Genomic DNA, 25535 nt, shown 5'->3' with positions numbered 1-25535 from the left:
GTGCACGGTTAACGGGTACAAAAGGGGGGCGTGCACGCACAGCTAGGCTTCATACCGCTACCGATAAAATGCTGGTTGTGCTGGTGAGAGATTTAGATGTGAGAAAATAAATGGCTTAATGCGGTTAGTCGGCTCTCCTCTTCCATGGAGTGGTTCGGGGGTTGCTTTATGAGTCACACAGACATCTTACACACATAGTAAGATGCATACGGGGAGGAAGAAAAGGAACAGCCACATATGTGATAGTGAGAATAGGGCTGAATCGCTTCCAGGTTTTATATCTTGTTGGGACGGATGCGTGCAGTTCGTTTGGCGGAAGAAGAGCAAGAATTCGGGCGTTGGCCCGAACATAAGCGCGAATTGGTGCAAAAGCAACGGAAAGCTGCTGGCACCGCCCTTACCGCCTCATGTTCAGCTCGACGACTAGCGGCGAATCCCTTCCGGCTGAACAGCAAATTGCCCGCTTGGAACGCAGGCGTGACCCAATATCACTTCAGAGGGCTTTCAGGGGATATTTTCGACGGCGTCTGTCACTTATATGCACGCGCGCCTAAACCGGTTGCCGGATTATGCGTTTGCAGGTTTGTAGTGGAGAATGGTGGGAGGGAGGTGGGGATGCCTGCATGTGCAGCTATAGCTGTCATGCCCGTACTGATGGATGGCATGTCCGCTTTGCTGGTGCCAGGTTTATACGCGGATGTTAAACGGCCCAATACGACCTCTTCGGAGTCCTTTTTGGTAGAGCGGATTGGGTTTGTGTTAGGCTAAGATCAGAATACCGACGCAAAACATGTATCGTGATTTATGGACGTAAAAAAATACCATGTCACGGAGTTCGGTTGGCTGAGACGTGAAATGAGGTAATTTTTTAAAGTTATTACCACAGTTGCCGCAACAGTCAAAACCTGGCCTTACACAAACAGTGAGATGCCTACGACGTGAGAAGGACACCGGAAAGTTTCATGTTCATCTGCAAGAACAAAGCGTGGATTCGTCGGAGGTTCATTCAGCTAATTGGCTAGGAAATCTGCTCCATTGAAAATTACTATAAACATGTTTTTTTTTTCTTGCTCTCCGTGGACTGCGTCCAGCTTTACAGGCCATCTTTCTTCACAGAGTGGAAGGGCACTAAATTTTTATATATAAATGCCTCCCACTGCCTAGCCTAGTTTCCGGTATTTTCTTGCTTTGCATTGCCTTACCTATTGCCTTTATAAACTATGCCTTACGCTCTGGTCCACGCAGGTTGATCAGCTGCATTGGTATACCGTCCGGAGCCACTGCTCTTTGTAAGAAAACCTGTTCTGGGTTTTTCGTGCAAAGTTGGTGAAATAAATTTGTTTCCGCAGTTTTCCGTGGCACTGTTATTATCGGTGCAGTCTTCACTTCCTTTTTCCCTCCCCACTAATGACTCGAAGAATATGCACCAACGGATGCTTTGCGTCGGAATGTTTGATTTCTTATCAATCAAAAATTTTTGTTGGTTATGGTATTTGAGCTGAGTGATTTATATAGGTTCGCAAACTTCTTGGATGCACTTTTGCCTTTTTACCGTAATTCTGCCATTCACTGTTCACTTTTTTGCTTGATTTTTACGTGCACTATTTTCTGCACCACGAGTTTTTTCTCCAGATAGCTACACTACTTTTCCTTTACTACGCCCGGTTTTACACAAGTTGAATTTGCCTCGTTAAGTTCTAACGACGCCTTTTTCCGCTTGTCAACAGCCTCTTTTATTTCAATAGCTTCTCGGTTTCACTAACTTACCTTTTCGTAAGCTTCGTTGCTTGGCTTCATCCATCTTATCATTTCGTCGTAATCCGTCATCATTTCGTCATAATCCGTCATCATTTCGTCGTAATCAGCTTATCATTTCGCCGCAACCCTAATTTTTTGTCTGGGTACGTAATAATTTCGTTTTCCATCATATCAGCGACTATCGTTAACTGTTCATTGTCCAAATTAGTCCCTTCGGTTGTACCAACTGTACGCGCTAATATAGGTCTGTTGTTTTGAAATAGGATGAGTATGTCAGAAAGGTGCCTTTCGGTTTTTTTAGTTTTATTTTGGTTGTGGGTGTGCACTGTTTGCAATTATGTTTTTAATTTGAGGACCCGTCATAAAGACGCATGCGTTAGGGATTGTGTATTCTATTGTAATTATTCTAGTTCCTTTGAGCGTCGACCTGTCACTACCTAGTGGGAGACCGGAGCTTTGTCAAGCCGTAAACAATCGGTTTTTTTCCCGCCCACACCCGTTTTTCACTGAATGCTGTACTGGGAAAAATAAAAACATTTTGATTTATTCATTGATTGATTGATTGATTGATTGATTGATTGATTGATTGATTGATTGATTGATTGATTGATTGATTGATTGATTGATTGATTGATTGATTGATTGATTGATTCCTAAATTTGTGCTGGTTGGGCCTGGAAATTGTAAGGTAAGCCGCCTGTGGACGCTTCTTGAGCGGTGTGTTCCGTTTCATCTAGCCTCGATTACCGCAAAATGTTCGTATACTGTCTTAGAGACGAGACTATAGTCTTTGTCGGACAGTCTGTTACTGCTTTCCCACTAGTATTAGTTCGTAACACTTGTTTTCTGTCTTTGCTATTACTATCCGATGGTTTTCCTCAAATAAACCTACCACCAGAAAACCGTTGTGATCTGGGTATGTACTAAAATCTTCTATGTGGCCGTACATATCTCCTACTGAGGTTCCTTTACCCGAATCCTTTAAGACGTTTATATCTCATCTAGGACAGTTTACTATTTCCCCATTTTCCTCCACTACTCCGCAGCAGGTCCACAGATACACACCGGCAAATGATATATATTTCCCCCGCAATTCTGTCTTTATTCCGTAGTTCTTTTTACAGCTTCCATGCTCTCTCTGCAGACGGCCCCTTGTTTAATAAGCATGCCAACGACTACCCCTCTCATCATTCCGGCGGCTCCATTGTATTCTTCCCCGGCATCATTGTCTAGACAGGTGAGCCTTCTAGGTCCCGCAGGTGAGAATCGGCTAAGGCTTACATGTTTATTTCTTCCCGTTCTAGTTGGTTTTCGATTTCCGCCCACTTATCAGGTTTCCTACCGCCGTGCATATTTATGTAGCTGGTTACACATTTATTACACTTTTTTTTATTTCTGCATTTTTCTAAATTGCTTCCTGTGCTGTTTCCTTTAAATTGCCTTTGTCTGCTTTCTCAGCTATCAATAAACCCTTTCTGCTTTCTGGTGTCGCTTGTGCCTACGTCTCTCTGTTGTTATTTGGCACCTAGATTGCCTTCCTTAGCTTTGCGGGGCCCCCTAAAAAATAACCGTTCTCATTTACAAGCGCCACAATAATGTCCCTCCTAGCCTAGGGCTGAAGTGAATGTCATACCACTGAAAAGCTTGCCTTTGTGCAATGCTGCCCACCACCTTGTTAATGTGTATCGCTCTAACCCAAATTCCCTGCCGTGGCTCTCGATCTCGCTGTTAGCAGCGAGTACTGCTAGTTCAATGAGCATGCCCTGCTTTGTCACCTTCGGCCAGTTGCAGGCAACAAACAGTGCATTTTTTGCCCTTGACAGCAGGTCGTTTACCCCACTTGCTACCTCCTGACAAAGCTTTCTCTCCTCCCTCAATCCCCGTGGCAATGACCACGAGGCTTCTAGCTTTACTGGACAAGGTCAACTACACCTTCGCTTTTACCATCACCGTCTGCATTGTCAGACCGGGAAAACAACCGACCTTAACACGCATATCACCATCTAACCTTTCCAATAAGACCGTGCTCTTCCTCTTCATGTCTGAGTCTCCCGCAAGTGATTACCACGGTACCTCTTACGTGCTCTTCTTTTGTCTAACCATGCTTTCCGTCTGGTTTGGCGAGCCTATCATTCAGCCCGTTGGAGTAGCTGTTGCCTTTTCTACAGTTTATCCCGTGTGTCGCCTCGGTGCATGCCTCCGCTCCGCTACGTTGCATAAACTCTGAGCGAACGTGAGCCTGCGCCTGGTGAAGAGTGCCCGGCGTCGGCCGGCTCGACCTTCGAGAACACTCTGTCCGGAGTTTGTGGCTTAAACTCTTCCTTGCTTTTCTCCTCGCCTGTGCACGTACGTTCGAGCCTCAAGTGGGGAGCACAGTCTCCGAGTTCGCGCTTTATACCCCCAGTTCGCGACGGCAGTTGCCGGGAAATCTTGGGTGTGCTAATGCGATCTGCTTCAGGAGAGGTAGGAAAGACTGCGGATAAAACGATCCGGGCCTGCCAGTGAAAGAGAATTTTCAGCAGCAAGTTCTAAAGCCCATGAAAGATTCAACAGCCGGATCTCTGACAAAGCGAGACGAGCAGCCAGCTTTGCTGTTTCTCAAGTCTTGTGCTACTAGAGTTAGCTTTGCCATTTTTAGTTTGCAAAGCTTGATTTTCTTTCAGGGGTTGGCGACATTGATAGTGTTTGAAAACTATATCTGGATTTATTCGTTTTCTAAAAAAATGTTAGAAAAGCAGGTTTTAATACTCACATTGATTGTCCATTTTTGAAAGATTGAACGAAACGATAACTGTTGCCTTCGACTTCGTTTTTATTATACTCCAAGCATTTCAATGATTGATTCGTTTCCGGGGATACGTATTTATCTTGAAAGTAAACCCATATTGATTCTTCGGTCTTTAAAAACTGCACAAAAAATGAAGCTTTTTACCATCATGTGAAAAAGGTTTTGGAATTTAGATAATGTGCTCGATGGCTCGCTATAAATAATAACAGTTTAAAAATAACAAAATGAATGAGCCGTCTATGGCAATATTACAGAACATATTTTCGGCGAAGTAGAAAACGCTGTTAAAAAATCTCCACGAAACTGTGAATTCAAGTTTTGAAATCGGTCTAGTAAAAAGTCTATTGTCTCACAAATGTTATCTCGCACAAATTTTTCAATCATATTCAGTATCATCGGTGATATAAGCCACTGCTTTGTTTTTTGTGGTAGATGCAGCGCCTTTTCGTGCTCTGTGCCGTAGGTACAACAGTAGAAAATGCCCCGCTGTTACATACACCGCCTAGCAACTAGGCGGTCGCAAACGTTTATTGGCTTAGAGTGCACTTTTGTGACCACAATCGGTATCACAGTGTCTGACATAGCCCCAGAAGTGGTTTCACTGGTCAAAGAAAACCAAACAGAAGCGGATTTATTTTTTCTTCTGTAAACAGGTCAACGTGCTGCCGCTCCCGCCATTGTACGCGGTTAGGTACTGAAACGTTAAATTTTCTGGTGCGTTGAAACAGCTCCTTCTTCCGTGTAGCTCTCTATAGAAAGATTCTAAAAACATCAAACTTTCCGGTGACCCCTGGAAACAGGCGTGGTATCTGGAGCTGGAAACAGGTGCTTCAATAAAGAACGATGCAACCAGCGGATATGGGTAGCAGCGAAGTAGGATAATCTACAAGTCACCGTAATTGGGGCACTGTCGGCGTTGCTAGTCCCGTTCACAAGAATGCCTAAATTGCTTGGATACAATGTTCACCCAGCTTGTTGCATTACGTGCTTTATTTGTGTGAGAAAATATAAATTTCAGAGACAGGCGAACATGGCAGATTTCTGCAGAGGCACCCGCTTCTCCTGCTCCTGCATCAGTTTCTTAAACGCGCACGATTTGCTTTGCGCAGGGCCGCACTCATTAGTGTTCAATCAATCACCTTTGGTATAGCAGCCCTCAATCGAAGAAGCGAGGTAAGGGGCTGAAAAAGCTTTCGATCCGGTTCATCTTTGGTTCGATGAAGTCAGAACCCGAACTGGTCCGCTAACTGGTTCAGTGGCTTGACCCGTTTCGTGAACAGGTTCCATGGGTAAATATTAGTGAATGGCGATAAAATTTTTATATACAAAAACTGAGCAGAATTCTAATGCATTTAAAATGCTGCTTTTTTTCTTTAAAAAATTGTGGAATTTTAAAGGCAATGGTAAGTAAGTATGCCATCTATTAATGAAAACACATGAAGTAGTGACGATATGGGAGGTATTTCCGCCTAGCCCTGGTGTGGTTTCGGGCACTACTTGGAACCAGAACCTTAAAGAGTCATGGCTGTCGGCGAGATATACATTTTCCCGCTTCCTTTTTTGTTGTTGTTAAAATTAAAAATTTCTATACTCAGTCTGGAATCACCCATCACCTTCAACAATAAATTCCTTGAGTTATTTCTGCGTACCACGTACCGGCGTGTCACCACTGCACATTAGCCGAAGACGTGTGTAAATACCAATTATGTGTTTTCATCATCAGCTGTAGCACAAGAAAATGCGAGCCAATTTACCCTGCGAAAGTGGTTGGAAAGCGAAGCTGTAAATGACCCCCACAGCGATTACCCATGCGACCTCACTTGAACTCACACATATGGCTTTACAAAAATGTACATTAACAAATAGAGAAACGCATTGAACCACACCCTTTATTACTTCAGAGACATTTATTATAAGGTTAAATCGTTGCATGATCCACGAATGGTGGTTGGTTGAGTTATATTGATGAAGAACATGAGTGGAAAGTCTATATTTATAAACTTAAAGAAAGTTCAAACCCGGTGAATGATGATCTCACTTCTCCGTCTCTGCCACCGCCGACGGAGGTGACGAGATCGGCGACATGTCATGCATTGGTGTGAGCATTCTCCAATTTTTACTAACTCCAGGCGCATGCGCAAGGCGCACACACGGGCGCTACAGGTGCCATCGGCGGAGCGCACAGCTCGCATGAGGTCGCATGGCGCTATCACGTGTCACTCAGCGCGAACGCAAGGGGTAATCCCGCAGGTGTTCTCGGTGCGTGAAACGTCTGTCGCTCCCGTCTCCGCGTGGGCTCGTAGCTCAATCGGTAAGACAACGGATTCTCGCTTCCAATCTCTGTTCGTTACGTGTGCGATTGGTGGCGGTCCTGGTAACTTCTTTAATTGGTTCGCTTGATATGATCGTGACAGAAACCTTTGTGGGTAGAGGTAAAAATCTTTGTTTTAAAATTCCTACATCAGCCACGCAAAAACTACACATAAATTCAATTGTTGCGCCACCCAAAATAATTTGTTTGCAGTCACCTTCTCGAGGGTGTGAGCCACAATTCTGCTAACAAAGAGTTCTTCATAGCGCCCGATGAATCGATCCTGCTCTGATCACTAGCATGTTGTTTTAAATGGTTATTAGACATGTGTGCATTACCACGAATGCCTGTCTGTCGTGCCTGACCACCGTCCTTGTGCTATCCGCTACGTAGCTTAGTCTCGTACCGGCTTAGGCGATTACAAGATATGAGGGTGGTTGGGCGCTTGTAGCTGTACGTGGGACTCTTTTGTGAGGGCGCTCTTTAATTTGTCGACGGCACTACTTCTCCTCGAAGAAACAGTCGCAATAGCAGCAGAGTAGCGAGTTAGACTAGATAGTCAGTCAGTAAAGGACATCTCCGAAAACACCGTGCCGCACGGAAAGAGACAAAACAGCATACCCCGCGCATAGTATGAGCGCCGGGAAAATAAGAGACGGTTGGACTGTCCTTCCTTTCTGCATTCTTACTTTAATACTTCTTTTGTGCAGCTATTTGTCCAAGACATCATATACGCAACGCTTGCAAATTCTGGGATACAGTTTTCAGCAATATAACAAAGTTAGGGCTTCACGCTAACAGTTTTTTCTCTGATATTTATTTCAATATTTGTATATGTTAAAAAAACGCGAAGTTGTCCACTCGGCACGTCCTCAAAAACACTATTATACCAGTCACCACGGCGTCCGCTGCTCTTGCCGTAATGACACGTTTGGATATGTTAAATAAAGGTTGGACAAAGGAAGGGATGTCTACAGCAAAATCTACCTTTCGGTTTTTGCTTATTCGCTGGCTTAATGCAGAAAAAAAGGCCTCAATTTTTCCTTAATGACCTCAGCCTGGAATAATTTCAAACCACGTGGTGGGCCTCTTCTCTTTTTTTTTTTTCCGGTGGAAAAACACAGGTAAAAAATATTGGCGCATTTGATTCCCTGAAGGTACTTCTGGGTTGTGGGGCTGACGGTATGTTTCAACACATCAAAGCAATTTATACCATGAGGCAATCTTCCCGTGCGTCCACAAATCGACACATAGAAGTTTTTTGATTATTTACATCATCAGAAAGAGCCCACTGGTGTGTTATCAAACAATCATCCTTGTGGTCAGTAGCCGACGGCCCAGCCACCGAGCCGCATAACGCTTCTCAAGCAGTTAAGCTTTCCAGGTATACCACCTTTTTTAAGCATATTATGAAATGCAACAAGTATGCACAATTCGGGAGTGGGCCTCGGTTGCTGCGCAGTGCAGAAATCTTGCTGCAATCTGCGCAATCTGCAGTAATCTGCGACTTTACAGAGTCGCAGGAAGGGAAGAGCACAGGACATGTTTTATCTCGCCGGCAGGCTGCCAAGAATGGTTATTTTGCAAATACCTTTCCCTTTGTAGCGAGCAAGAGAGCGTTGGTAGTGTTTTCACTAATCTGATTAGAAAAATGCTGGAAAAATTGGGAAGTCGGTGGTAAGTAAAAGAGAAAAGCCCCGAATGTCGTTGACCGCGCACGATCAGGAGCGGATGGTAGAACAACTCCGTCGTTAACCGGTAACCGTTATTTTTTTTTTAGTTCAGTTCTGGTTTGGGTTCACCGGGCTTAAAAAAGGGCGGCTCGAGTTCAGTTCCGGCCGAAATACCGGTTCGGTTCCACCTTTTGGGTTCGGCTCGATTCCGGTTCCACACGCTGATTATAATAAAACCACATCAGCTCGCGCGATTTTATTATTTACAAGCACGCGCTTGTTCTAAGAAAACTAGGAGGAATAAATGATGTGAACGGAATCTACGCGAAATGAGAGGGCGAAAGAAAACAGGTGAATGCAATACAAGAACGCACAACCGGCACCGAGTTGGCATCACCTGCACGTACCCGCGATCCCACTCTCTGGGCCTGCCGTGCTTCGCCACCACAAGCGAGCTGCTGCTTCGCACTTAGTCACACAGAGCGGAAGTGAGTACTGCTGCTATATGACGTTTTACTTTCGGTTTGCTCGTGACGCCTAAAATTATGATTGATTTATTATTGGGCTTAAATCGCCGACGCAACACGGGCGATAAGGCTCGCCGTAGTTGATGCCTGGGGAATAATTTTGACCGCTTGGGGATCTCTAACGCGCTCCCAAGTCTCGAATACACGGACATTTTCGCTTTTCGCCTCCACCAGAAAAGCGACCGCCGCGGGCGGGAAACGAAGCCGTGTCCGTGGAAGGAGCAGCAAAACGCCATAGCCTCTGAGCCACAGCTGCGAACCCTACCAAGAACGACCGAAATCAGATAGCGCTCAGCCTGCGCTGCAACGCAGCGTTCTTGAGCGCTGCAAGGAACCCCTGCGGCACGAATTGTAAACTATACAATTACTGCACTCACTTCACGTTTCTTCTGAGTGACAATAATTATATATTAAGGTTATTATATTAAGCAGAAAGTGCTAGGTTCAAGTTGTAGTTCGATCACATGACCATCGGTGCACTTGCGAGTGGGACAGCTCCGTCACTGAAGCTGACATTTCCGCTATGTTTTGGGTAAGTTGTGTGCCAAGAGTATATATTTGTGCCAAATGGAATTCCCATGAATGTATTTGGCCGTGTTTGGTAACCGAAGCCAGTGCCGCTAGGATATCGAAATTTCATTAGCTTTATTCAATGAAAACGTACGGGAAACGCGGAGGCATGGACTGCCCAAGGCAGCTTTCCCTCTTTCGCATCCTGAGCGCAGGAGCCTATACGAAACAAATGCAGGGATTTTAGTAAAATAAATAAATTGTGGGGAGGCTTCCTCTTCCTGATGTTCGTGCATAATCATGGCGCTAGTACTCTCTCAGGGAAGATACTCTTATCGCCGATGCGTGGGCTAAATAACATGCTATTCCAATTCTCACGGGAAGTGCTTATAGTGAAGGGAAGACAGGGCTTTTGGTCTCATCCCCCAAGCGGTGCAGTATAGTGTGCATAAATAACGGAAGAACATGCATTGCGTGGAGTTTTCTGTAAAGAGGAGGTGATTTAGTCGTGCGGTGTTTGGGGAAGTGTTATTGTGAATTATGAGAAAAGAAAATGTGGCTTCTTATTATGCGGCATTACTCATTTGCTCAATACATCCACACCCCGATGAATCCTGCAGCTATCAAGCGAGTAGCTGCTGTAGGAGGACCGACAGCTAGTCTCCGCAGCTGGTGGCCTGAAACATGGCTAGGTCCCGGCATTTCGTTTTTTGTTTTGAACCAGTATTTCTGTACTTCCGGTTGGTGCTTCTTGGAATGGCCCGAAGCATTTCATGTTGACTTGACAATGTTGTCTCTTGTGTTAGCTGTGCCCAAATTAGAGAATCGTGCAATCATGTGCGTTTTGTCACAGAGTGGATCATCAATAAAATACAGCATTATTGATAACTGTTTAATTTGGCTTCAACCTCAAAGCACAAGGGCGTCCCTACAAATTGCCGTCAAATCGGCCAACCACAATGTACTATCGGGATATATTCAAATAAGAACGAAGAAGCACATGGCTTTCAGTGCATGCCCTGCGTGCTGGCGACGGGCCGCGTATGCGCGGTAGGAGTGAGTTACGAGAGTTCATGACCAACTTTGATATGGGAAGATCCTCGCCTTGCCAGTGGTCTCTTGGGCGCTCAGAATGCAATAACCAAATAAAGAAATATATCTGCGTCTGCCGTTTTCAGTCAGCGCAGCGACGGAATTAGATAAGGCTCGTGGGAGCTGGCGCCGAAATGCTCACAAACCAAAATGATCACTAGCTGAACGATGGAGTTGCCATAACAAGGCTGGACACGAACTCTGGTAACTTGTTCGTACTGCGCATACGTGGCTCGTCTCGAGAATGCGCGGCATGTACTGGAAGACACGCGCTTCATTGTTCGTAATTCAGGGTATCCCAATAATACATTACTGTCACGCGTGCAAGGTGACAACAATGGTGTCTCGCCCGCTAGTACAGTAGAACATAAAAAATGCGAGGTACGAACTTAACCCTTTCAGGGTCATGGACGTACATATACGTCCTCTGCAAACACCTCCAAAATGGTCAATAACGTATATGTACGTCATCGCTTGTATGTTTTAAAAAATTCCCCCGCATTTCCCCGAGGGGGAGAATGTGAAAGTGCGAATGCACGGTTGTCGGCCCGCTTGCGGCGCTTGCGCTCGGCCCCCGCAGCCCACCGCCTCGCCGCCTTCTCTTCCATCTCTTCCATCGGGTTTGTAGTATCACGTGTACACCACGCAGTTATCAAGCCGCTATAACGCCGCTGAGTCGCCAACGCACGCCGCTGACGACGTAGTTTGAATGCGTTAAAGATATAAGGCGCGTCACTAACACTGATATCACCGTCGCGTCCGTGGCTTGGTCGGTAGAGCGTCGCGCTGCGGCCGCAAAGTCCTCGGATCGAAACCTGGCGCCGGATGCTGTTTCTTTTTTAAATATAGAGGAGCACTGCGGACGCCGACGCCGACGCCGCCGCCGCCGCCGCCGCCGCCGGCGGCGGCGGTGGATGGTTTGGGGTCGCTTATAAAGTGCATTCGCACTTAAAAGCGCGCCTTTTTCGCCTACTTCTCATCCTTGGAAATACGTTAAACTGTTTTCTTCCACTGATGGCCCTTCTTTTTATTTTTTTTGTGTATACTTCAGCGGCGCGCCGGCTATCGCTTGCGAATCCGGTAACGAGGGGGCGCACTGGGTATCGCCCGACGACCACCCGGCGCCTCAGGCTTCTTGCGCCTACCACAGACCAATGGCGCATGCGAAACTGATGAGGCTCTGTTCACCTTTTTGGTTTTTTATAGGAGCGGTACACCGTCTATCGCTCACGCATCCGCCGGCGTGCGCACAACGGCTGGTTTCCGTATCATCCTCCGGGCGGTTCCCCTTTTTGCGCCCGCGAAACTGATGTCTATCTGATTTCGATTGACTGAAAAGGTGCCGGCTTGGTACTCTCTCGTTTTTATTACGACTTTTTCTTGTGTTGCTCATGAACAAACCACATGTATGTAACTCCGACGATTTTTTGTCACTTTATACTCACCCCCCCAAAAAAGTTACGATAATTTGTTCTCGAAATAGATTTATCTGAAGAATTTAAATCAGAAATAGCACAAATGGACCCTGGGGGGTCGGACTCAGGGAAAAAAATTTGGACCCTCAAATAATTAATAACCGCGAATAGGTATGATCCGCCGCATTGAAAAAGCAAAGGAATCGAGAGAAGAACATTGGAATTTGGCGGTCTTTCCAAAGTTAGGTGTCTGTTAACGTCTGTTGCCGGATGCTGCGGCCCTTGAGATCGAGCGCTCATTTTGAAAACATTCCAGACTTTTGTCCGCACTAGTATTGTCCTTCGCGGGAAAGTAACTCTTCACCGCTTTCAAGCCGACTACGCCCTATGCATACGTGGGCGCCGGAGATGCCACATCTTCCTTAGCGCCGTCTCCGTCATCTTTCTCAGAGGCTTCGTCCCGCATCGGCGCTGCTTCATTGCGTGTTTTCCCCACGATTTCCTCCAAGGATAGTATTTTGCGCGTTGGGACGGCGTTATATAGCGACGTTGGCTAAAAGCAGGCGGGTTACTAAGTGGCTGCGGCAAGCCCAGCACTGCCTGAAAGCCGCCATTGTGACCAAGGCGGCCCGGCCGCCACTAGGCGCCTGCCTATTGCACCGCGCGCGCTGAAGCTATAGCTCCGGACGCACGTCGGAGCGTTTATTATTCACCGTAAAACGTATCATCCGGTAGTAGTTCAATAAAATTTTAAAAGTTTTGAACGTCAGTACCGAGAAACCGTGTTATACAGGCACATACTAACCGGGGACAAACACCGTAACCCTATGGGGCATTTTGAGTGTTGATAATTAAGAGCGTATTAACCGGAAAATTGTATGAACCGGAAACGTGTCATCGAGGCTCTACTTGATTAGTAGATAGCCAAACCCGAAGCATTCATTCGAGCATATATATACATTTGAGTTTGAGGCTGGCATCATGACACCTTGCGGGTATACCAACTTTCTTTTTGAAGAAGGAACCGGCGTTAAGACGCTATACACAGGGAGAAGACAGACACGGACCAGTTCCGTCCGTGTTTGTCTTCTCCCCTTGTGCAGCGTTTAACGCTCGGTCCCACTTCAAAAACTGTAAACCAACTGGCCCAGCTTTCCACCTTACCCACCTTTTTTTACGTGCCTTCTTAATGCGACACAATTTCTAATATGTCTAACAAAACCCCCCTTTTCATTAGGGGGAAGCCGCTTTACGCGGCGCCGCTGCGGGGCTTCTCCTCGCCACCGCTGGCCCCTCTCTCACAAGTGTTATTCCCCTCGCCACCACCGATTCTTTTTTTCACAAGTTCCGCGTTCGGCTGATAACGGGAGTAGCGCCGTTATCGGACGTTTGTGGCGACACAAGGAAGCGCAAATGGGCGTAAAAACGTCCGAAAGCCACCGCTGTTGACACCCGAAGTTCCCCCTCGCACATTTGTAGCTTGCCCCGTTGGAACGCCGGGATGAACCTTTCATTCTTCAGCTTGATAGGCTTCCGAGCGACAATTTCGCCAGTGTATTTCCTGCCATGTATGCGCCCATTGCCGATTGCCGGTTTACGCGAGCAGGCACTGGGGGTAGAAAGATCATGCCGCTACCGATAACATGCCCGTTGTGCTGGTGGAAATAAAAACGTGGAAGTTCCGTGGCTTAATCCGCCCTGTAAGTTATTCTTCACAATCGAGTAGTTTGGGTTTTCGTTGATGTGTTGCATTGGATTGGGAACACACCCGCCGCGGTGGCTCAGTGGCTAAGGCGTTGCGCTGCTGAGCACAAGGTCGCGGGTTCGATTCCCGGCCGCGGTGGCCGCTTTTCTGATGGAGGCGAAAAGCAAAAACGCCCGTGTGTACGAGATTTCGGCGCACGATAAAGATCCCCAAGTGGTCAAAATTAATCCGGAGCCCTCCACTACGGCGCGCCTCATCGCCTGCGTTGCGTCGGCGCGTTAAACCCTACAATCAATCAATCAATTGGGAACACGTTGGCGTAGGGATTAATGGAAAATACCTCCATAACCTCATATTTTCTGGTGGCGTTGCCTTGCTAATTAACTCCGGGGACGAATGGCAATGCATGATTACCGCACTGGACAAGCAGAGTAAAATCGTGGGCCTGAAAATTAATATGGAGAAAACTAAAGCGATGCTCAATACCCTCGGGAGACCACTGTGGTTTGAAATTGGTGGCGATGTAGTGGAAGTGATCAATCTACTTAGGCTACGTAGAGATTCCGGATCCCAACCATGAGGCAGAGATAATTGACGGATAAGAATGGAGTGAATTGCATTCGGCAGACATTTTTAGATAATGAATGCAGCGTACCATTTCCACTGAAGAGGGAAGTGTATAACTGATGCATCTTACAGGTACTCACTACGGGGTGGAAACTTGGAGGTTCGCTACAAAGGTGCAACTTATGTTGAGGACGACTCAAGGAGCAATGGAGCGGAAGATGATAGGTGTGACGTCAAGGAACAAGAAGAGAGCAGGAGAGGTTCAGGGAATAAACGCGTGTTAAGGACATATTGCTAGAAATAAGGAAGAAGGAATTTGCGTGGGCAGGGCATGTGACGCGAAGATAAGGTAACCGTTGTTCGTTAAGGGTAACATAGTAGATCCCCCAAGAAGGCAAGCGTGGCGGGGGTGGGCGGCAGAAAGTTAGGTGGGAGATCAATAAGTTTGAGCGAATAAATTGGTCGTACTAAGCAAAGCACCGGGATAATTGAAGATCTATGGGAGAGGCCTTCTCCCTGCAGCGGGCTTAAATAAGATGATGATGATGATGGTGGTGGTGGTTGTAATAGTGGGTTGCACAGACAGGAAGATACCTACGACTAGGGAGGGAAGATGCACAGACACATATCTGTCCGCTAGAATAAAGCTGGAAGCGTTGCACTTCTAACTCGCTATGGTATGGCCGCATGTCGTCCGCTCGGAGGAAGAAACGCGGGATTGCAGAAGTGTAGGCCGGAACAGAAGCGCGCATGGGCGCGAAAGCAGCGGAAATCCGCTGCTACCGCCGTTGCGGCCTCACGTTCCAGCTCTTTGACTAGCTGCGAATACCTCCCGCATGAACAGCAACTTGCCGGCTTGGATTGCCAACGTGGGTAAATAATAATTGTTCAGGTTAACGTCTTTTGAACAGTAATTTTGTACGGTTTCTTTCACTTCTAAGGGCACGCACAGGACAGGATGTTGGCGTGCACGAGCTGCGAGGGGGTGTGTGCAGCCGCAGGTATAGGTTTCATGTCATATCCCTTGTGCTGGCGAAGTGCTTAAAATTGGACTTTAAGCGGCCAAATGTGACATGTCCGCTGTCCTCTCAGTGATCGAGCGCATTGGGTTGGTGTGTTACACAAGCATTGCGATGCCTACGGCGCGGGAGTAAAACAGGTAGCGCCATGTTTGTCCACGAGACTAAACTAGGGTCGTTTCATGTTTCTTTCACCTTATTGGCTAGGACGTCTGCTCAATCGCAAGTTTTTTGGATTGGATTGAAAAACGTTTGGTGAGCATAAAAGTGGGTGGCTTTCAAAGTCCTGATAGCAGCGAGCCAGCGGAGCAGCTGGGGCGCGAGCGATGAGGCGTTTTCGATCCTCGCACCGTGAGCTGGCCAGTTCGCACTCCATCAGCGGGTTTTAAAGAACTCACTCGAAATTTCGAAGCTGAGATGACGATGAAAAAGGCTTTCCTTGTATATGGAAATATCTCCCGGGGTGTTTCAACAGCACCCATTATAATGTACATTAAATTCATTTTAATCCTTGCCCACAGGAGAAAGCTCAGAACGGATACCCTGTCGTTATTGGCATCAGCATGACACCATCGTCTCCTCCTGCCCCTAACTGCCGATTTAAGGGCCCCCGTGAATGGAAGACCATTCAAGGTTGTGATAGACCACCACGCGCTGTGTTGGCTCGCCAATTTGAAGGACCCCTCTGGCCTTCTTGGGCGGTGGAGCTTGCGCCTGCAGGAGTTCGACGTTACAGTCGTCTATAAATCCGGCAGGAAACAATCCGACGCCGACTGCCTGTCCCGCACCCCCGTCGACCCAGCAGCACAAGACCCTGATGAAGACAGCGCGTTCTTCGGAATCGTGAGGGAGAGCGGCCTAGCCGCTCAGCAGCGTGCCGACCCCGACTTACGCGTCATAATCGACTACCTCGAGGGACGCAACGTCACCGTACCTAGGACCTTCAAACGCAGCTTAACAGCATTCAGCCTGAGAACCTCCGTCCTCATGAAGAAGAATTTCAGCCCCGGAACGAGAACGAATTACCTTCTTGTCATCACAGCAGACCTTCGTGACGAAATTTTGGAAGCGTGCCACGACGACCCGTCTTCCGGACATCTCGGCACAGCCCTCACAATTGGAAAAATCAAGGCAAAGTACTACTGGCCCCGCCTTACATCTGACGTCACCCACTACGTCCGGAGCTGACGTCACTGTCAGCGACGAAAAACGCCACCTACGAGACCCGCCGGACTTCTGCAGCCGATCGCCGTCCCATCGAGGCCCTTCCAAAAGATTGGAATGGACCTTCTCGGGCCGTTCCCTACGTCACAATCCTAGAAAAAGTGGTTTGTCGTAGCGACAGACCACATGACGCGCTACGCAGAGACCGCCGCTCTTCCGAGGGGCACTGCACCAGAAGTCGCCAAGTTCTTTATTAACCAAGTTGTGCTGCGACATGGAGCCCCTGAAGTCCTAATGACGGACCGCGGAACTGCCTTCACTGTGGAGCTTATGCAAGGAATCCTACGCTACAGCAACACGGATCACAGAACGACGGCGTACCACCCCCAAACAAACGGACTTACGGAACGTCTGAACGAGACGATCGCGGATATCCTGTCTATGTACGTCGACGTTGAACATAAGACTTGGGATGAAGTCCTGCCGTATGTCACGTTTGCGTACAACACAGCGACCCAGGAAAGTACGCAGATGACACCGTTCGAGCTTGTCTACGAAAGAAGGCCGACTACGATGCTCGACGCCAAGCTTCCGCACGTAGAAGACGACGACCTCAACGCCGACGTCCAAGGATATCTTCAACGTGCGGAGGAGGCCCGCTAGCTCGCTCGAGTTCGTATAACGGACCAGGAGCTGGTGGATGCCGGACGCTACAATCCCCGTCGCCGAGATGCCGAGTACCATCCTGGGGATCGTGTGTAGGTCTGGACTGCCATCCGACGACGCGGGCTGAGCGAGAAACTGCTGCGACGGTATTTCGGACCATACCAGATTCTACGACGTGTTGGCCAACTTACCTACGAAGTGATCCCCGATGGTGACTCCGGCACATCACGACGACGTACGCGGCCCGAAGTCGTCCACGTGGTTCGCTTAAAACCTTTCTACGAACGATGACGAACTTTTATTTTTATTTTCCGACTGTCGCTTATGTTAGTATCGGGTCGATGCACTCTTAGAGGGGGGGGGGGGTAATGCAGCGAACCATGCATGGGGTTTGTTTATTTGTGTTTTGCTTTTACCGCCCGGCTGCGCCGGTCTGTGTTATCTCTGTGCCAAGGGAAGCGCGTGTGCCATTCTTTCTTTCTGTGCCGCATGTGTTATCTGTTTTGATAGGGAGAGCATTCCGATCTAACGTGAACAGCCCGGAATAATCTTCTTGGTTCTACAATGTTCTCGATGCGAATCGACAGTTCGAGAACCACGCGCGCCGAAAGATAAATAGCCTGCAGAGCAGACGCCGGGGTATTCGATTCTGCTACGCTCGCCGACGCACGTCACTTTGTCGACCGCTCCCTCACCGCCTCTGTATTTTTTTAGTTGTTAGGGGAGCACAAGTTCGCTCCAATAAACTTCTTTCTTTTCCAAAACAAATGTGTCGTACTTGGTTTCGTGATAATATACATTAAATTCACTTTAATGCTTGCCCACAGGAGAAAGCTCAGAACGGATACCCTGTCGCTATTGGCATCAGCATGACGCCATCGACTCCTCCTGCCCCTAATTGCCAATTTAAGGGCCCCAGTGAAATGGCCAACGCACTGGTTGTGGTTGGCGCGCGCTGATGCGGCGTGTACAACACGTCACGGATTTTAGTACAGACGTAATGATTCCCGGGCGCGCGGTGATAATGGAGACCTCGGCTGGTCTGGCATATATAAACGGGGCTATAAATAGTTATCTGCGTTCCGACAAATTATCTTTTGTGCCCTTCTGAAATAAGTGGGCTTGTAGGAACCCATAACAACAATAAATAACGTAACACGAAAATTCCGTGTCTCCTGCGTTCTTGACGGCACCCCAGCGAATTCTCGGTAACGGGTCGCAAAATCTCTGGTTTCGCTCTTTGTAGAGCCGCGCGTATGAATTGAAGTTATGTCGCATGAGAAAATATTGCGAGTGTCGTTTAAAGTTTTGCTTTCAAACCACCTTCACACCATGGATTAGAGCCAATTGTGAGATCTATCGATGTTGTGTTGCCCCAGACGCTGTTTCTCTTTATAATTCCCCAATACTCAATGGTAAAGCACAAAGCCATTATTGCCTTTAAGATTTGTTTTCATAAAGGGGCCGTGATGACTTAATACAAGTTTGTATTATTTAAAAAATTGGTATATTATAGTGCCCCCGCGCTTGTCCGGAAGCAAACGATGCTCTCCTCAATATGAGATTATTGATTTTAATAGAAAATTTTGATTCTCACGCAAATCGTGGTTTCGGGATGACTACAATTACGGAGCAAAGGTCGGCCTTGAAGCGAACGTTAGTGCGCTTGGTTAGTGCGCTCTGCAGCGCACTAGGGAACACTTTTGTTTTCATTACTTTTCCTAAGTGGCGCCATCACACTGCGAAAGGCCGCTGTCTGCCCTTGCTTTACTTCTGACCGTATTTCCACCTGGGTTATTTTTGTTACATTAGGTATTAATCGTTTCGTTACCATAGTGTATGCGCGACAAACAGGGCTACGTAAGACAAGGTCGCTTACGCCAATTGGCCTGTGCCCTGTGAGACAACCCCAAAGCGGCAGACTGCTGTTCTCCCATGACAATAATAGTGCGCGCTGTACCAACATTACGGGCTGATGCTTTCATGTTTTCATGTCCTTTCGTAACTTCCATTGTCTACCCCACCATTCTTGCTGCTATAAAATGAATATGTATTACATTTAGGCGAAAATAGTCGTTGTACATGCTTACAAGCCCTGCCTTACTTGCGTTTACTTTTGCCGGCCTAAGAAAATCGCACAGCTGTGATAACACGTTGTAAGCCCTAGTGCAGAAAATCAGCTAGTGAGTCGCATCGCAATTTCATTTTATCCTAAATCCATAGATTATTTGAGCGAAGTTTGCGTTAAAGTGTTATCAGTATTTTTCAAGCGAGGCAATTTTCAGAACAAACCAATCTTTTGCTCGGTCTGCATGGTCTCTTTAAGGGAGAAATACATCAGCGTCCATGTGCTTGTCTGCGGCTCCGGGAACCGGTTTGGGTGGCGGAGGACCCAAGGATCAGTCGCAGCACGCGCATGTTTCGCTTGTCCAACCTGCCAGATTTTTTTTCCGGGCTCGCGAATCGCCCGCATGAACAATTAGCGTGCTCGTGGTCGTATCCAACGGTGCGCGGTAACGTCATTGATGGGAAACCTGACAGAAATGTCTGACGCATCGATTGGGGCATCTATTTTCCCAAAGACGCACCGCAGGCACACCCGCAGCATGTGTCTTTAACTCTTTAAAAAGGCAGCGCCGCACCGCCACTAGGCCGTTTAGCCACGTCGGAAACTGGGGCGTGGGGCGCACACGTGTATCCATAGCAATGGCTCAGCAGCCGCACCGCAGCCAATGCTGCCGCCGCTCTGTTCACTCCCTATGTGAGTGTCCGAGCAACTGCTTCCACCATTACTCTCCTCTCACATCCTGTGGGAGCTCGGACCTGGCCACGAAGAGTCCGTAACAGCCACACTCCTGGACGTCGTGGGGGCCTCTTGTGCGTCCGCCACCTCCCTGCCCTGCTCCTGACTTTAAATAACGTGGCACTAATACGACTGCTGTGTTACGCGTTTCGTCACTCCGCGCTCTTCTGTGGCTCTTCGCCTAGAATTAGACGGCGAAACATCAGCAGATATTCCCCCTAACAAAATCACTTACAGAAGGAAAGGTTCGCGGCAGCCTGAAGGAACGCATTGTTGACTCTCTTTCTCTTATGAGTGCAACACCATATTACATATTTGATACGGCTTACAGAAAATGTCAGCAAGGACGAAGCAACGATAACACGTGTGCAGTTTTTTTTAATCGGTCAGTACGTGCGCTGAGAGAAAAATGCGAGAAACTGAATCCTGTAAGGTATCATCTTTAAGACAATAATGGCTTTGTGCTTTAACATTGAATATGGGACAATTATATACAGAAACGGCGTCTGGGGCAACACAAAATCGATAGTTCTCACAATTGGCTCCAATGCACGCTGTGAAGGTGGTTGGAAAGCAAAGCTTTAAATGACACACACAATAATTGCCCATGCGACGTCACTTGAATTCACACACGCGGCTCTACAAAGAGCGAAGCCAGAGATTTTGTCAGCCGTTACCTTGAATTCGCTGGGATGCCGTCCTGAACGCAGGAGCGTCGTCCACGGCAGGGCTAGAGCGTCGGACGCCGCAGCCGCTGTAGCCCGGCCGTGAGTCGGAAGTGAGAAAAAACGGAGAGGAGCGTATTTCGAAGGGTGGTGGGTGGTTGTGGTTTGTGGGAGATGACAAGGAAAGGAAATGCACTGGGAATATTTAGAGTTCCGCAGGGAGCTCAATTGCATACAACCCAGAGCAGGGGAAGGGAAGTAGAGGGGAAGTGATATGATAAAGTAGAAAGAGAGAGAAAAACCTATAAAGAGAGCTGTCAGTCCTATAAAGCTGTCAATCCGGGCACAACCTGTACTGGTCAATCACTGCCCTCAGGGCTAAAGCCGTTGCGTGAGGCCGGTCCTCTCGAGGTAATGGAACAGATGGGCGAAGACTTCCCGTTTGGTTGCCACAGGCCCCTTCGGGAATAGAAGGTTTCTCCATGCCGGCGCTCGGAATGCCTCGACGCGAGAGCGCTCGGTGGACCTCTGCTCTCGGCGCCGCGTGGTGGCGGCAGAAGCAGAGTAGGTGTTCTAGAGTCTCCGGTTCTGAAAAGTCCGCAGATGTAGGGAGTCCTTGTGCCCGTGTCGGTGCAGGCGCTAGCAGTCGAGCCGCATGGGGAGCAGAAGGCTGAGGGCGTCCCTGCTGATGCCTGTGTGCAACGGTCGGGGTGCCAGGCCACTCCCGGCTGGTGGGTCGGGGTGCATCGCCTGCACCATGCGGGGTAAGGCGGTGCGCGCCTCCTCGAACGCCGTGACGTCTTGGGCACTGGGGTGCCCTCGTGGTGGGCCCCCCTGGCTCAAGCGTTCGCGTCCTCGTTGCCCCGGAAGCCACTGTGGCCCGGCAGCCAGTGGAGCAGCAGGTCGCAGCCTCGGCAGGCCACAGTGCGCAGCTTGGTTGAAAGAGAGCTCTCCGGGTAGCCGCTGCTGTTGGTTTATTGGTCAGCCACGTGCAGTTACAGAACCTAACCATCCAGATGTGCTTGTTTAAGGCGACACCACCGCGTGACACAAGCGCCGACACCGAACCAATTCGGCATGTGAGCTTAGTGATTCCCATTTATTCCCAGTTACACTAGTTAATTTAGTAAGTTTGAGAATTTCGACAAAGCTGAGAAAACTTTTATAATCGCTATTTATCAGAATAAGTTGCTTATTTCTCCTTTTGTAATAAATGTTAAAACTAACCGAATTGGTATTTACTAATTTAGAAAACGGAGTCCCATTCGTGGCAAGCAGTGCGCAAAATGTAGCGTTTCTCTAGCTGCCAGATGTCTGTCTGTGGTCTCTACATTTTGTTTTGCCGCCCTGCAAGCCAATCCTTAACGTATATTTGCCGTACGACCGCCTAATTCAGTCGGATCCGGGTTACCCTGGAGGTGCTGTCGAACAAGTTAATCAAGCCGTGCGAATGAAGCGCGCAATGGACGCGAAGCACGACAGCAAAGGACAAAAAGGATCATTGCTAACGTATACGACAAAGCCGCCTCTCCGACGCGCCCGCCGGTGCGAGCAGCAGCTGCGGGTGGGGAACGCTGGGTAATAGCGCCCTATCGCCCCGCCATCTACACTGTGCTCTGTCAGTGAAAACCGCCCTCCCCCCTTCCCTTCCCCGTTGGGGCTTTCTTGTCCCGCACGCCACGAATCAATCGTTGGCTGGTAGAGGTCGAAAGCTTTGCTTTAAAAACAATGATCGGCCGGTAAGACGAAAATAGGATGCAAAAAAAGAAGTTAGCCAAACATATTTTCCAGATCAACACCACGAGATCATGCCGAAGAAGAAGGTTCTTGCGGCGTTTTTGATATCATATGGGCCTTTGCACCAGCGAAGTAAATACTGCTATAATAGCTTCAAAAATGGCCCAGGCGCATCTTATGAGTCATGACCTTTAATTCAACAAATGGAAACATTGAACTTCACCAAAGACAAGCTGTGCGAATTTCCACTACTAGCAAAATACCAAAACCCGCTCTTGAGACATACACTAATTATCTCCGATAAACAATGACTCCCGCTGTTCTGATTCAGCTGCCCCAGGATCCTGGAATACCTAATTGCTTCCGCATTGCACGCTCGATGAAAAACTTTAGAGAGTCAAACCCCACGAGCCCACAAAACTCCGCTTCATTTTTCGTTGTTGATGCCATCCCCTTAAGAACTATGACCTGGAAGATGTTCTCCTGGTTATATAACCAAAGGAGTGCAAGGTCTTCCTCCTAGGCTTTGACTTTCACTTTCGGGTTTGCGAAACAAAACATCCGAGAAATCGCATTTCGCTAGCATGCACATGCTTTACACCTTGGTTGATTGTAGAAAAAGAAGTGATGTTGACAAGCTTGTCAAGGAGGCGTTTGCACATTATTAGAACTATCAAGCTTGCTTTACGCTCTTAATCTGGTCGCATAGCTGAGAAATCTTCCTTTAACGCGTATAATTTTTCCCCAAGCTGTTTTCAGCTATGCAAGGGCCGAGCTGTGTTGGCGTCACTTTTGCCATAATATTCGAGTCAACGCACATTCTATACGTTGTTATTTAGGCTTACTGAGGTTGCCGTTGCCAGCTTTGCAACACAATAAACAAAATATTGTTCTTCCGCCGCCGATCATTAGACAATACTGTATATTTAAAATATTACAAATATTTACAATGTCAGAAAAATAAAAATATATAAACGCCGGAAAAAATATTCGGACACGACATTTCAACATTAGGAAGCAAGAATTAGCCTCACGCCTGTTATTAGAGCAGGTGCAACAAAAGGAGGCATCAGCAAAAGCTGGGATCTGTGAGCATATATTGATATGCTCACAGATCCCAGCTTTTCACTGCGGGATTTTTAACGTGGAATCTCAGCAAACAGAAAATATATCGGCAAGCTAGACGTTCTGTGTTGCCAAACTTTGTTAGTGTTCCGGGGAGATAGCGATCAAGGGAAGTAATTACGCATATGTAAAAACAAATATATTTTTTGTTTGTTGTTCCACGGGCGAGGATAATTTGCTATTGCATATATATTGGATACTAAAGTAGCCGAATGAGTGTGATTACCTGATACATGTTATATGTAACAAAAATGAACCACAAAGTTTGTTGTCTTTAGTAGCGTAGGGAAAGGGTGATGTGGAAGAACATTGTCATGCAATAAACGCCAAGCCGTATCAGTCCACAAGAATAAGGCTGTACGAACCATGCACTCTTTCCTGGATAATTCATACCGCACTGACGTATCGTAATAATGAATGTGAAAATGAAAGAACTTAGCTAAGTACAAACTGCAATAAAAACAACGGTGCCAGGAAGCAGGTTGGCAAATAAAAATACACACGCTTGATTAAGGAGTAGCCGTAGGCTGAAAACAGAAAAGAAGGTGAGATGTGAGGCAAGAAGCGTAGGCAGGCCTGACGAAGGCATTCTGATAGATACAGAATATGTCTGTCTGAAGTGTGGTATAGTGGCCAAGTCTACCACAAGTTTCTATACATCGGGGAGATCTCAAGCAAAGTACGTGGCGGACGCGCTGAGTAAACTGAAATGAAGATACCCTCGCCTGGAAGTGTTCAGAAATACCTGAACAATGATAACATCAGAGGGCTCTTATTTCCATCCGTGACTAGTCTATGCAACTCGTGGTTGTCTTGGAATGCGTAACAATTAAATATTTAAAGCAGGGTTTGGAAAGACCCTTATTCTTTGATTCACAAACGTTTGGTATTTTGTTATCGTTTCGTAAGAACGAGTAGCGCGAATAATGTTGATGTAAAAAGTGCCCGTGGCGAAGTGGTAGTTCTACGTTGTAAATCGTACGGTCTCTAGAGCATGACAGCATTTTAGGCCCGTTTGATTATTTTCTTGTTGGACTTAGACTAAGGCCCGTATGATAATTTTCTTGTTGGACTTAGACTAGCACATGTATTATTCAGTAGAGGAATCAGGCCGCCGACTATAAAATACTAGGTCACAAAAATTGAACATTATTAATAAATGTAAATACTCCTTACTTCAACAAGGTCATCCTTAGTCAATTTGCCGCGTTTACTACTCACTACAGCCGCACCAATAAGCACTGCAAGCATGGAAGACCACATAACGCAAACCTGTTGTGGTTGGAATGGCAGGAACTGCAAGAAGAGTTACTCTCAATATGCACGCATATTTTCTTTTATACAGTAGGGAGCGATGAACAAACTTTTTAGTTTTGTTGCTGGGGTACTCGTATTTTTGTTCATTGCGGTAAATTTGTTTAAAGACTCAGAGCAAAAACCTATTAATGTGCACTCATAAGCTGGTGACGAATAGCTTTGAAGTTCGAATGACGTTCGTGTTCATTTTGTGTCTGAAATGTGGCCTTTAGAGGTCAGGTGTCATGACTGCAATGACTTATTATCAACATTGGTTAAATTATCATTGTATCAGAATAACAGAAAGGGTTGTCAGCACAGCTTAGGAAAAACACTGGCGTCTCTCGAAATACCGCAAAGACATCTGTCAACGAACTCAGCTAAGCGAATATATATTTGTAAAATCGCAGTCCCCAAAATAGAAGTTTAGTGATTTTCTTGAGCGCAGAACTTCAGGGAATGGAATCCAGCACAGCTATCTGGGGAAAATGTGACTAACCGAGCTGCATTCCACATTTAAAGGTAGAAAACAAGTGAGTGTTCGGAGATATCTTAAAATAAACAAACGAGCAGATGCTACATTCCGAAGCTAATAACGCAATAGCGTTAGTAAGCTTATGAGCGATTTTATGAGCTTATGAGCGGAATCCACCGGAGCCGCGCTCATCAAGAGTCCGTGGATATGCGTCACCAGAGGGACTTAAGCTGGAGTGA

The 25535-nt window shown here is 47.2% G+C and overlaps 1 long non-coding RNA gene across 1 annotated transcript in view; it reads right to left on the bottom strand.

Annotated features, from left to right (window-relative positions):
* The window catches only part of LOC144153711 (uncharacterized), a 135120-nt gene extending 110303 nt beyond the window's left edge, over window positions 1-24817 (bottom strand). Inside the window, exons 1-2 of the long non-coding RNA XR_013319355.1 lie at window positions 24702-24817; window positions 4511-4665 (exon numbers count right to left, since the gene is read on the bottom strand). This is a non-coding gene — a long non-coding RNA (uncharacterized LOC144153711). The remainder of the gene's footprint in view (window positions 1-4510; window positions 4666-24701) is intronic.
* Window positions 24818-25535: the final 718 nt, after the last annotated feature.

This window comes from Haemaphysalis longicornis, unplaced genomic scaffold (assembly GCF_048455015.1).
Source record: "Haemaphysalis longicornis isolate Haplotype H1 unplaced genomic scaffold, Haemaphysalis longicornis Haplotype H1 scaffold_9, whole genome shotgun sequence".
Classification (NCBI taxonomy): Eukaryota; Metazoa; Arthropoda; class Arachnida; order Ixodida; family Ixodidae; genus Haemaphysalis; species Haemaphysalis longicornis.
The sequence above is the reverse complement of the archived record's forward strand: the minus strand, read 5'-3'. Positions and strand labels throughout refer to the sequence as shown.